Source organism: Dasypus novemcinctus, chromosome 1 (genome assembly GCF_030445035.2).
Source record: "Dasypus novemcinctus isolate mDasNov1 chromosome 1, mDasNov1.1.hap2, whole genome shotgun sequence".
NCBI lineage: Eukaryota > Metazoa > Chordata > Mammalia > Cingulata > Dasypodidae > Dasypus > Dasypus novemcinctus.
In genome coordinates this window covers 177,818,521-177,833,148 of record NC_080673.1, presented here as the reverse complement: position 1 = coordinate 177,833,148, position 14,628 = coordinate 177,818,521, and the positions used below count along the sequence as shown (strand labels likewise).

Genomic DNA, 14,628 nt, shown 5'->3' with positions numbered 1-14,628 from the left:
CGTTAAGTATTATTCATAAAAATATATCAAAAGAAGAATAAAAAGTCAAAAAAAAGAAAAAATATATCATAAGGCAAAGGGATCATATCAATATATAAATATTGAACATACCTAAGATTCTCATAGCAATTACTTTTAAATTTAAACATTAAATTTACATATATTGGCCATGTAAATAGGAACCCTATTGTACAAACTAAGCAAATCCAACTTCCTAAATTTCAGTTCCTTCTCAAAAAACATAATTAAAATAAAGAAGACATGAAGAAATGAACTCTCTATGTTGCCTAAGACACTGTATAATTAGGGTGGCCTTGTAATTTATCATCCAAACAGGAACCCTTTTCAGAATGAAAGGAAATACTATTCATCATTACCCTGGAACAAGAGGTGTAAACTGGAACTGCTCCATTCTAAATATTACCTATGACTGCCTTGTTTATAGCAGGCTGCTGATGAAGTTAGGTGGGGACATTAACTCTTTCATTTAGGAACTTGGTGTTAGCAAGAAACACTGCTGGACTTGTCAGAATGAGTCAATAAGCCTGACTTCGTGCTGGAGAGTAATTTAGACACTGTATACCCAGGCACTCCAGAAACAAGTATCTATAATAGCATGCTATTTCCTACATCTAGATGTCCTGGTTGAACTAATTAGATGAAGTAGAATGGGACTTTCTGGGAACACATGGGTTTCTTCCATTCATACAGTAGCAGGAAGCATCTGCCGCCTGAGACTGCATCATGCTACATTATTCATCACCTCCCTTAAAATGAAAAACTGAATTTCATCTTGCTTATGGACTTGTTTGCTTCTTTAGAATGGAAGCTCTTCCAGGTGCTTTTCCACTAAACCTAAGAGTCCGTAAAAAATCCTAACTCCAAGAACTGATTAAAGTTAATAAGAGAGCAATTTGTAAGTCAAACAATTTCAGCTTTGTCACCTTCCCCTTTCCCACTCCCTTCTCATGGCCATGCTTGCGTAGAAAGGAAACAGAGAGCTAAGCAATTGCTAGGATGGGACACTCTTTTTTTTGTCTGTCTTATATTCTGGTTATAGTATTTATGGCATCTATTCAATTTGTCTACAGATTTTCAAAAAATAGTGGGTGTTGTTGAAGGAGTATGTTGAGCCACAAACCAAAAGGTATTAATTTTAAAAAAGGATTTTATTGATTGAATACTCAATGATAATATACAAAGTTTATTGTTATTGTGACATTTCAAATTGTTTCAAGTCAAAGGGTTCATGTGACCTTAGCTGCAGAGGTTAGGAAACTAACATTGACTTGTTAGCACAGTTTTGATATTTAATTATCACATTTACTGACTTAAGTCTAAACTGAAACAATAAAGACTTATCCTGATAGATTTCCAGGGCTGCTAGGGTTGTCCATTGCTGGTGGCTACTTTCCTCACTTGTGTCTCAGGGTTGTAGGCTACTGAACTCTTTACAACCTTTGCGAGTTGCTTCTCTAAAATTTTTCCTTTTCTTGGCGGTGTGTCTAAAGAGCCAGCACCAACTTCAAGCACCTGTTTATCTTCAAAGTCTTTTTTGTGCAGACAAGAAATATGGCATTTTACAAGCCAGTACTTTCATATTCTGAGTCAGGGGAAACTATCCATATGTTTGTCTTTCTGGAAAATAATTATTCACTCTTTTAATCAAATATATTGCTACAAAACTCTCCATTTAAAAATAAAGTACAATCCACTACTTAGAACTGTATCAAACCATCAAGATCCACCCTCCAATAAAGAAAATGTCTTATTTTGTTTCACAGTTTTGAATAACATAAGTCATAATATAAACTTTCTATAATTACTTCTTGCTGATAAAAACAAGTGATTGAATGATAGTATAGACAATTGACCTTTAGGAGAACTTTTAAATGTGTAATTATTTTATTGTAAAATACTTAGTAAGAGGAGTTCTCACATTTTCCCATGTAGTTGATTACTTCATCTACTACTGAAACATTATTAACACTTTTTGAAATAGTCTAACTATGTATTTAAAGAATACATTAAGGATTTAGCATGATAGACATATTTTATAGATATACTCAGTATTTGTATTTGAGGTTCTCTGAAAGAGAATTAATTGGTTGAAGAAGATAGAATAACTCAAGTTATGCTGCTAAAAGAATCATTTATTACTCTAATATATGTACTTATACTCCTTTGGCCTCAGCTAAAATAAAAGTCTGTGTTGTTGAAAGGGAAAATTAAAATGAATAAAACCCTTTTAAACATGCAGTTACGTAATGGTGGTATGGGAACAAAAACACAGAACTAGGTGTTAAAAGGTCATGGATTAAATCCTATTCCAGCAAGTACATGCATTTTTGAAATCAGGAAGGATATTTGGACTCTGAATTTGTTTACCTCTATTGTGAAATGGGCATGTGGTAGATGGTCTCAATTTGTCTATGCAGATACATTCGCCATCAGTCTCCACCCTGCTCTGGAGGCTGATATTTATGCAATGCACCAACAAAGTGGCTTGAGCTTCTGACTTTCAGTTGGGTTCAATAAATAGGTTATAGCAAGAGCATTAAAAAAAAAAATAGAAATTTGGTGTTTATTCCCTTGGTTCTCTTTGTGCCAAGCTGTAGGCTGACAATGCTTAATTTTCCTAGGATAACCCCTCCTACTGCTACAGGTTTTATTGGTTGCTGGTAACCACTCTTTCCACTTACCCTTTAAGATCTAGTGGTGTAATGACTTCTCACTCTTGCTAGACTCTTGAGGTCCCGAACTATTGCTTGTGGGCTTCTCTTAAATCTGGACATAACTATATAAAGGATGTCTTTCCTAAAGAATCATCAATTTTCTCTTTCCTGAGGTTGTGTGTTGTACCCTTATGCATATGGAGGATACATAAAATGCCAGCAAGATGTGACTGTTGCAGTGGACTCATTGTCACACATGTGAAAGTGGGTAAGATGCATTAAGTGCTCAATAAACATCATTTGGATGTGAAGTAATCTAGGTCATCCACCTCAGGGTCAGGATTTGAAGTGCATGCCTTGCAATCTATTGCAGCAATATCAGCAAATTCTCTCCATCCAAAGTAGCTTTTCTGCTTTCAGCATTTTTAAGATTCTGTTTCTGCCAGGCTCAACAGTTTTCCTAAGACCCACAGCTACTCTTAACAGTTGTTATTAAGGCACGCCAAGTGCAATTGTCCTTTCCTGTGTTTTAGAATGGGTCTTCTTTCCAACACTCAGATTTTAAAGTTTTTCTGTCTAAATTTTGGCAAGTATAAATTTCCAAGATGTCTGACAGGAAAGTGACAATTGCAATATTGTTAGAAAAAAAGAATTGACATTGCTGATGAGATGACAGTGTCTCAGTTGCTGGATAACAAAGGTTACAAGAACCTGAAAATGGTTATGAATTCCTGACATTTTCCTACAGACCAAAGGGATGTCTTAACACACATTGCAAAGGGGTTATTCAATTCAAAGAAATGATGTGTATAGGTATTCTATTATTTTTGAGGGAATGATTAGAAAAAGTGGCAAGTCTCACATACTAAGTTTAAACATTTGAATAAGTGAGAACACCCCCATCTGTCAATCTGCCTGTACTGATGCTGTGTTCAAGTAGAAAGATAATCAAGGAAGCATTCCAGAAACATGAATTTCAGCAACATCTCAGTTCAATCTCAGTGTATGACCTTGGACACATCAGTCAACTACTAAAAGTCTTTAGTAAAGCATAAACTGAGCATAAAATAATTATGATCTTATTGACATGATGTGTGAGGTTGATGGATGAATTAAATCAGATGCATACTTTTCAGTTGTGCTGCCTGATTGCAGACAAGTTGTTTGATCTTTCTAAAACCAGTTTATCTATAAAATGTGAAATATATACTAGAGCCATGCTCTACAAGCACAGTCCTTAGAACTTATGCGGTCTTAAAATGTTACTAAATGAGCTGATTTGATATGATAAATAAGTTTGCTTTGTCTGAAATTACATTATCTCAGTGAAGAAGCTTCAGAAAGAAATTACAATTAATGAAAGTAAAATTGTAATTCATAAAAACAAAGTTACCTGTAATAATTCCTGACTAAGTAGCAATATAGGAAAAGTCTTTACCGTAATAATATACAAAAATAATATATTTTATATCTGTTATTAGTATGTGGCTGTGTACATGTACATATATATGTATAAAACCATTAGTCAATAAAATAATGTTGAAGCATTGGAGTTATTCCTCCTAAATTTAGGACAAGGAACCAGTATTTCTATTTCGATATTGTCTGTCGGCAATATTTTTCAAGATGTTTTAACCGGCATAACAAATATAAAATAGCAATGTGATCACTTATTCCATTTTTTATATCAATGTTAACAAGTTACCTGAGATAATAACTATTGTAACCATGAATCTGCTTTGGCCCATGGTTACACTCCCACTTTACTTTTGTTCAGACCTCAGTCTTGAGGGATTTGGGATTATGTCTGCTCTTACTTCTTCAGACAGAGAGGGGTTTTAGACATTATGAGGAAAAGGAAAGGAATTGTTTTATTACTTGTCCAGCACAAGCTTAAAGAACTGAAGAGTGGGAGTTGGCCACAACTCTTCTGGGATCCAAGGATCAACCAGCATATGAACAATCCAAAGATTTAAGTCTCTGAGAAATAAATTTAAGAAGAACATTGAAAATTATAGGTTAAAATAAAAAGAAGACTCATGATCATGAGAATTGTAAATGAGAAAATCTATATTATATTGGGGAAATAGATTTTCATATATTCCCAAATAGTGCCTCAGAGCAGGTGTTGATTTCATGCAGCTTTTGTGGCTTGCCTATGGTGTCCAGACAAGAAGCAGGAGTGGAATGGGGTAGGAGAGAGAGTAATTACTTAATGAGTACAGAGTTTCTGTTTGAAGAGATGAAAAATTTGGTGTAATGGGTATTGGTGATGGTGGCACATTAGTGGGAAATAATTAATACACCTGAACTGTATACTTGAAAGTAGTTAAAATGGGACATTTTGAGTTGGACAAATTTTACTACAGTAAAAAGTTAAAAAAAAAATTTGTGGAAGGCACAATTTTGCCATATGAATTGTTTACTAAGACAATATAGTATAGTGCAAACAAAAATAAATTGCTTACAGTTCTTAATCATTACAAAACAATTCCTTAAAAGGAGCCAAAAACATTGGAATTATCCTGCATGACAATGACAGTTATGGTTCATTATGCATTTTGTCATACCATATAAAATTGTGAAGGACAGAGTGTAAACTATAATATAAACTATAGTGCACAGTTAGTACACCAAATGTAACAAAAAGTACCATACTAATGAAATATGTTGTTAATGTGGGAAAGTGTGGGAGGGGTTGAGAGTAGGGCATATAGGAGTACCTTATATTTTTTATGTAACATTTATGTAATCTAAAGCTTCTTAACAATAAAAATAAATTTAAAAAGGGACCAAAAATAAAATGAAAGTATAATTAGAAATAATACCACAGTTTCAGTATCATGGCTAATTATAATTTGTTTTTATACAAATTAGAGGCTACCACTATAGCAAGATCAATAAATACATATATATATATATATATATATATATAGCCTAGAAATAGATCTTAAAGTGTTAAAACAAAACATTGAATAAATGTCAAAGTGAAAAAAATCAAATAAAAAAAAGCTGGTATAAAATATGCAGGGAAATATTTCTTCAATATTGGGGAAAGAAAAGAGTTCTAAGCCTTGAATGAAAGAGGAAGACACTATATATCTGAGAAGTAATATAGTTAGGTATAGAGAAGTTTGAAGCACCATAAACAAATGATAACATATTAAAATGTGCTTATAATATTTGTTATCAACAAATGACCAGCTGCACAGTATAAAGGCTATTTCTATTCATCGTATTCATTCATTCAACAAATGCTTAGAAAAGTCACACATCCCAAATGAAAACTGAGAAAAACATTTACATATGCACAAATTCAAGTGACCAATAAATATAATTTATGAATATAAAGATAAACCTATCTAATAATCAAATCACTGAAAGGAATAGCAAAGAATAAATGCTTTTTTTAAGAAAATTAGAAAAGATTACGAGATGATGCCTGTTTTAATCTATGATATTAATATATTAAAAATTGCTGAAAAAGCAAAAAAGAAAAAAAACCAAACAAACCCATCAACTTTAGAATGGGGTTTTTGAAGCTCTGTAAAACTTATTTAGTACATTAAGCAACATGGAATTTTTAAGTTAATTTGAGAGAAGTAACCTTTTAACCAATTATAGATTTTTTTAAGATTTATTTATTTTATTTTATTTCCTCCCCTGCCCCACCCCAGTTGTCTGTTCTGTGTGTCTATTTGCTGCGTGTTCTTCTTTGTCTGCTTCTGTTGTTGTCAGCAGCACAGGAATCTGTGTTTCTTTTTGTTGCATCATCTTGCTGTGCCAGCTCTCTGTGCAGTGCCATTCTTGGGCAGGATGAACTTACTTTTGCTCTGGGCAGCTCTCCTTACAGGGCACACTCCTTGCGCATGGAGCTCCCCTACAAAGGGACACCCCTGAATGGCACGGCACTCCTTGCACGCATCAGCACTGCTCATGGGACAGCTCCACATGGGTCACGAAGGACCAGGGTTTGAACCACAAACCTTCCGTGTGGTAGACGGACACCCTAACCACTGGGCCGAGTCTCTTGACTTGAATCCCAGATAAAAACTCAATTGCCCCACCACCATTTATTGTATAAATCAATTTTTTCCTAGTGAATTGAAGTGTAAGACTCCTTTGTTCATGTGTCAATTTCTATGCATGGCCTTTTTCTAAACACTCTTGCTCTTCCACTGGCCAATGTTTCTATCCTTGGCTTTGTTTCTGGAGTATAACAATGTAAAATCTCTTATTAATAATAATGCTCTGTCAGTGAACTCTTTGAAGTTTTCTCTGTAGAAATCAAAGCTTTTCTAAATAATGGTATTTGGGTATATCCTTTGCTGTTCTCCCATAGTCATGTCTTTTTTTTCTGTACTTCTGTGATATCCATGACAATATTGAATAGAATAGTTTTGTCAGGGTTCTCCATAGAAGCAGAACTGACAAGATATATACATACATATACATAATATTTATATCTATATATATTCAATTTATTATAGTAATTGGCTCATGCAATCGGGGCGGGGGGGCATGCTGGCAAATCCAATCTCCAAACTTCCAGAACACAAGCTGGAAACACAAATAAAGGTGAATTCCCTGGGAAAAGCTGAGGAACTAAAGTAGACTTTTATTCTTTTTCTTTTCTTTTTGTTTTATGAAGGATATCACTCATACATAAACATGCATAAACAATAAGTGGATCATGGTTGGTGTTAATAGTCTGATGATATCATCTCACAAACTGTAACAAATGTTCCATCATGGTGTGGTGTGTTGGTAAAGGAGTGTTATAGTCCATGGACCATCTGACCCATCAGGAGAAGGGAAAAGAGGTGTGATATGGGGGCATTTTCAGGAATTGGAGTTGTCCTAAGTGTTATTGCAGGGGCAGATGCAGGACATTAAATATCCTGCCATAATCCACTGAATGAAATGGATATGTAAACTATAATCCATGCTGTGTAGCAGTGCTCCAAAATGTATTCATCAAATGCAATGAATGCACCACACTAATGAAAGAAGTTGTTGATGTGGGAGGAGTATGATATGTGGGGAGTAGAGTATATGAGAACCTCTTATAATTTTTTAATGTAACATTTTGTGTGATCTATGTACCTTTGAAAAAATAAAATAAAATGGTGAAGTGAAAATAAAGGGGGTGTTGTATGGGTATTCCACACAGGTGCCACAAAACTGAACTTGTTTTGTAAGTTCACAACTTCTGTAATAAAAATTAATTTTAAAAAATAGTAATAGATTTGGTTGGGGGAAAATATACCAAACGTAAGTTAGTAGTAATATTTTGATGAAATTCTTTCATGATTTATAACCAATGTTTCACAATAATGCAAGGTGTTGGTGGTGGGGTGATGTATGAGACCCCTGTGTGATGTGATGCATATTTGTTTGTAAGTTCAAAACTTTTACTGAAGTTGACTTTTAAGACCTCCAGAGGATTAGATAAAAAGACTCTCTATATTGCTTAGGGGAGGGGTTCTTCACCCCAGGGGGTCTGTGGAATGATTTCAGGAGGTCTGTGAGCTTCAGTTGAAGAAAAAAAAACTTCTCATCTTTATTTTCTCTGACCCCTAACTGAAATCTAGCATTTCCTTCACTTACAAATGTATGCAATAAATAAATTACAGTAGTATTCCTTTTACCTGACTGGCAAGAAGGTCCTTAGGGCAATGTCCTTTGTTGAGTATAGATGCAATCAACTACTGATTACAGATGCAAATCCCATCTACTATATATTCTCACAGCAGAAATCGGGCCAGTGCTAACTTGATCAAACAACTGGACACCATAAACATAGCCAAGCTGCTACATGAACTTAACCATTACAGTAGGCTATTTTATGATCCCTTTGTCTTTCTCTTCTTTATAAAGAGAACGCTTAATTATGACCACATGAGGTTTAGATAGACATCCTTTATCAGATTACAGAAATTACTTCCTATTCTTAATATGAAAGTGTTTTTTTTTTTCCCAAGGCATGAGTGGATGTGGAAGTGCCCCATTCACTGGAATAGTTACATTAATCTCTGTTAAGCAGTTAGTGTAGAATCACCTTCATAGATTTTAATTTTAAATCATCCTTGAACTCTTGCTGTATACCTAATTCAGGCATAGTATATTGTCTTGTGTTAATATACTGACAGATTGATTTGCTAATATATTCTTTGGGAATTTTATCCCTGAGCCATGAGTACTATTGGCCTATAGTTTTACTGTCTAATACTGTCTATGTCTGGATTTGATATCAAAATTAGTTCTCATTGAATTAATTGAGGCATGCACCCAGTTTTTCTCCTCTTTAGAATTATTATTTTTTTTTCAAAGTGTTTTAGAGCTCAGCTACAACCCTATTTGGCTCTTGCATTGACATTTTGTGACTATTTTTGGTTCACTAATACAATTTGGTTCAATTGTGCTAGTCTATGGGGAAACAGAACCTACAGAAATTGACTGACACATCTATGGGGAAGGGCAAGTCCAAATTCTGTAGGGCAGACAACAAGCTGGGAACTCTGATGAAGAATTTTGATGAATTTCCCCTGGAGAAGCTGGCTGGATGTAGTAGAGATGAAATTCTTCCTTCTAAGGTTTCTTTGGAAGTATGTTTAGCATCCATATTTCTACCAACAGTTTCTTCAAAGCAGTCTAGGGTTTTTCTCTCAAGTACTCGCAATTCTTCCAGCCTCTACCTATCATCCCATCCAAAGCTGTTTTCATACTTTTAGTATTTGCAATAGCAGCAATCTGATCTCTTGATACCAAAATCTGTTTTAGCTTCCTGGCTGCCAAAGCAAGTATCATTTAATGAGTTGGCTTACTCATGGTTTTGAGACTAGAAGAAAACCAAATCAAGGAATTATCAAGGCAATGCTTTCTTCTCAAAGGCTGGCATTCTGGAGTTGGTTGCTGGCAATCCTTGGTCCTTGGCTTCTCTATTCCACGGCAATACAAATGGTGGCTTCTCCTAGATTCTCCCTTGTTTTCTTCCACTGATATTCAGCCACTTGCTTCTGATGGCTTTATCTCTATGTCCAAATTTCATTCTAATTATAAAGGACTCCAGTAATATGATCAAGACCTACCCTGATTCGACCCCACCGTAATTGAAGTAACTTCATCAAAAAGGTCCTACTGGGATGTGGATGTGGCTCAAGCAATTGAGCTCCTGCTTACCACATGAGAGATCACTGGTTCAGTTCCCCATGCCTCCTAAAGAAGACAGAAAGCTGGCACTACAGGTAGGCATGGCAGGCTGACCCAACAAGAGACAAAGAAAGAAAAACATAATGAGAAATACAACAAAGCAGGGAGTGGAGGTTCCCAGTGTCTCCTAAAAAAGATGAACAAGACAGCTAGCTGATGCGATGGGCAGGTTGATGCAAGATGACACACCAAGATACACAAGGAGAAAAACACAATGAGAGACCCAATAAAGCAGGGAATGGAGGTGGTCCAAGTGATTAGGCACCTCCTACCTACATCAGAGATGCCAGGTTTGGATTCTGGTGATTCCTAAAGAAGGAAGATAAACAAATGTAGCAAGTGCAAACAATGATGGGGTGGGGAGAAATAAATAATAAAAAAAAATCTTTTTTTTTTTTACAGTTCCTACTTATAATGGGTTCACACCCACAGGAATAAGCTTAAAATCATTTATTTCTGGGATACATAGCTCCAAACCACAATACCAATATAATTTATTGAAAAAAATCTCAATATTTAGTATGTACATTTTATTCTTGAACACATTTTTGGCAATATTTTTCTAATTATTTGTCTTTTTCAGCTAAGTTTCCAAAATGTTGGCATTAAGTTGTCCTTTTTTGGTCTTCTTACAATCTACTAAACATATGCTTATGTCTTCAGTTTCATTTGTAAAATTATTTTGCCATCTCTCTCTTTTCTTGACTAAATTAACCACAGTATTTTATTATTGTTTTTATTTTTAAAACATTTTTTTCTTTGTTAATTTTTATTGAATTTTTTAGCTTTCCATTTCATGTGTTTTTGCTCTAATACTTCTCTTTTTTTACTTTCTTCTAGATAATTTGTTATTTTTCTAACTCCTTAAATGTTATTTCTTCAAATGCAAGATTAGAAACTTCCATCTTCAGATAGAAGATTTGAAGCTTCTTTAAATTTGAATATGAAGATTTTACCACAGTGCTGCAAAATCTCTTTTTTTTTCTGGATTTTGTGAGTATGAAGAAAAACAGTCTCTTTTGTTGAGTACTATTATTAAATTAGGATATAAGTGAACAATAATTTTAGTGAATGGTAGCTAGGTAATTTGAAAACTGCTATGATAGTGATTTAAATTGGAATCAATCACTTACTGACTTGACATTTTGTATTCCTACAGGTGACCGTGTAATTTGGTTATGAAAGCAGAACACTTCCTTGTTTATTTTTTGGTCTAATTATAATGATTTGCCTCTCACTAAGTACATTTAGGACTGGAGTATCTTCTTTCCCTTATTTTAATATTTACAACTTTTTGTCCTCTCAACTCTACATTATATATTTGAATTAAAAATGTTCCATTTTTTCTTTTATTGTCTTCCATTTTGATACATGAATTTACTGAAAGAGAAATAGTCCTACTTAGAAGAAGAATAAAATATAATTGCAGTCTTATGAACTGAGCTATTAAGATAATTTTCCTAATCAGTTCCACAAGCAATTATTGATTTTCTCTTATTTTCAAAATAACAGAACAACATTCCCACTACAACTCTTCAATATATACACTCTCTCCATATGTAATTCAGTCCAAAAGAAAATATTGGGTCCACATTTGATTTATTTTTCCAATATTTTGTATTTCCCTTTTTAAAAATACTGATGAAAGAACGAGAGAGAGAAAGAGAGAACAAAAGAGAGAAAGAAAGAAAAAAGAGAAAGAAAGAGAAAAAAAGAATGAATTCTGAGGAACTGGGTATCTGTTCAGATCAGGAAATTTGGCATGAAGATTTCCACAGTATACTGCTACACCTTAAGGTCATCTAAAATTTGTGGAATATATTTTCATTGCTGCTTAACCGCAAATTCAAATCCCTCAGTCTATAAAGTCTAAAATTATTTATAATGGATAAAATAAAAAATTGAGAAATTAAAGGAATATAACATAGGTGAAAAGTGTAGATATATAAATGATAAATCATGGCAACCCAGGGTAGTCAGCTTCTTTTGACATAGTTGCAAGGGAAATAATTAAAGCAATTTATTTAAGAAAATTTTCTTTCAGTCATGTCCAATAGTGATACAATCTCTTTTAATGTCTGGTTTATAAACTTCTTTAAATTAACTAATAAACATTTAGATAAACTGCAAACTCAATATAATAGACCCATATATTACATAAAAGGTAACATAGTATTCTATTGTATATAAATATATTAGATGATGTGACTGACTTTCAGTCTTAGTTTCCACTTGCTTATCTTCCTGGGAGTAAATATGTAAGAAATAAAATTTAGCTGAGCTTGTTTCAAAATGGTTGAAAAACTAAGAAAAGGAGGGATATGGTGAATCACATTTTCACAATTTAAACAACTCACCTATTAAAAATTTGGTACACCAACTTTCACCATTTTCCATATGCATGTATTGACAGAATTATATTCTTGGAACAATACAAAATTTAGGAGAACCTTGTGGAATATGGTCGACCCTCAGAACAATCTCTGTCATAGAAATTCTACTGAGCATTGAGAAAAACATTGCCTGCACAAGATACATAATGAAGTCATAGTAATAAAGGGTGTAGATTTTAGTAGGAGGAGAAAATATGTTTATAATGGGACTTTTAGATATACTGCTCTGGAGGGAGAGATTTTGTCTTTTTTTAAATTTTTTTTAAAGATTTATTTATTTATTTATTTCTCTCCCCTCCCCCGCCCCCACCCTGGTTGTCTGTTCTCTGTGTCTATTTGCTGCGTCTTGTTTCTTTTGTCTTCTTCTGTTGTTGTCAGCGGCACAGGAATCTGTGTTTCTTTCTTTTTTTTTTTTAATTTTTTTATTTTTTATTGACTTTGTAATAATATTACATTAAAAATATATATGTGAGGTCCCATTCAACCCCATCCCCCCACCCCCCCTCTCCCCCCCCAACAACACTCGTTCCCATCATCATGACACATCCATTGGATTTTGTAAGTACATCTTTGGGCACCTCTGCACCTCATATACATTGGTGTTTCTTTTTGTTTTGTCATCTTGTTGTTCAGCTCTCCATGTGGGCGGTGCTATTCCTGGGCAGGCTGCACTTCCTTTGCCCTGGGCGGCTCTCCCTATGGGGCGCACTCATTGCGCGTGGGGCTCCCCTACACGGGGGACACCCCTGCGTGGCACGGCACTCCTTGCACTCATCAGCACTGCGCATGGGCCAGCTCCACATGGGTCAAGGAGGCCTGGGATTTGAACCACGGACCTCCCATGTGGTAGATGGACGCCCTCATCACTGGGCCAAGTCCGCCTCCTTTTCTTTAATTTTGTTTTTTATTCATTTTTTAAAAAATATTACATTAAAAAAATATGAAGTCCCATTCAACCCCACCGCCCCCACCCCCCACTCCCCCCACAGCAACACTCTCTCCCATCATCATGACATATCCATTGCATTTGGTAAGTACATCTCTGGGCATCGCTGCACCTCATGGTCAATGGTCCACATCATAGCCCATCCTCTCCCACGTTCCATCCAGTGGGCCCTGGGGGGATCTACAATGTCCCGTAATTGTCCGTGAAGCACCACCCAGGACAACTCCACGTCCCGAAAACGCCTCCACATCTCATCTCTTCCTCCCATTCCCCACACCCAGCAGCCACCATGGCCACTTTTCCCACACCAATGCCACATTTTCTCTGTGGACATTGGATTGGTTGTATCCATTGCACTTCTATGTCAAGAGGGGGCTTAGATTCCACATGGATACTGGATGCAATCCTCCTGCTTTCAGTTGTAGGCACTCTAGGCTCCATGGTGTGGTGGTTGACATTCTTCAACTCCATGTTAGCTGAGTGAGGTAAGTCCAATAAATCAGAGTGTAGGAGTTGAAGTCTATTGAGGTTCAGGGCGTGGTTATCATATTGTTTAATTTTTAATTCAAGGTTAGTCTCACATTTCTGGGTCCAGAGTCAGACTTGCTGGAACCAGTGCATGAAACAGGGAAGAGCATTTTGGAATGTGTAATTTAGGACAGCTCACCGCAGCACAAGAATAAGAGGAGAAGAGATTCTTCTTTCCCTCAAATTCCTTCCTTCCCTACTACACTTTCCCCATACACACCCATGCTGGTATGGCTGCATCATAGGATGTGAGACAGAATGGTGTGGCATGATATTGGATAATGAAATGGAGCAAGGTCATGAAGCAATGGAACTCTATTAGTAGAGAATGGGCTTTAATTTATGAACAATGGAAACTAATGGAGGCTAAGTAAGGAAGTGCCTCCAATCTTTGAAGAAATCGATTTTGTAAGATTGCTGATGTTTAATGTTTGAAGCTTGGTTTTAAATTCTCCAGGCACAGAGTATCAATAAGATATCTCATTTTACTTTATTTTTTGCTTTAATAAATAAATAAAAATATGGTATGCTTCACAAATGTGTATGTCATGTTTGCCCAGAGGCCATGCCAATAGTCTCTGTATTGTTCAATTTTTGTATATGTGCTGGTGAGGTGAGCACCTTAGTTTAATTTTGAACATATTTCCTTGTTAAATAAATATATGTTTCCTTAGATGAAACTTGCCATGAACTTCCATGTACGACTGTGATTCTAGTGTCTTTAGGAATTACCCAGAATAGCGCTACTCTCTTTTGCACATGAAAACCTTTAAGGTATTAAAAGAGAGCTATCAGTTTTCATCTAAATATTCCTTTCACTATAATTATCATATACATATATAACCTAATATCATACAATTTTCAAATCATTCAC

At 35.2% G+C, this 14,628-nt stretch overlaps 1 non-coding gene across 1 annotated transcript; it reads right to left on the bottom strand.

Annotated features, from left to right (window-relative positions):
* Positions 1 to 14,269: 14,269 nt before the first annotated feature.
* Positions 14,270 to 14,375, bottom strand: LOC111765277 (U6 spliceosomal RNA). Its single transcript, XR_002797665.2, has one exon. It is a non-coding gene; the product is annotated as a U6 spliceosomal RNA (small nuclear RNA).
* Positions 14,376 to 14,628: the final 253 nt, after the last annotated feature.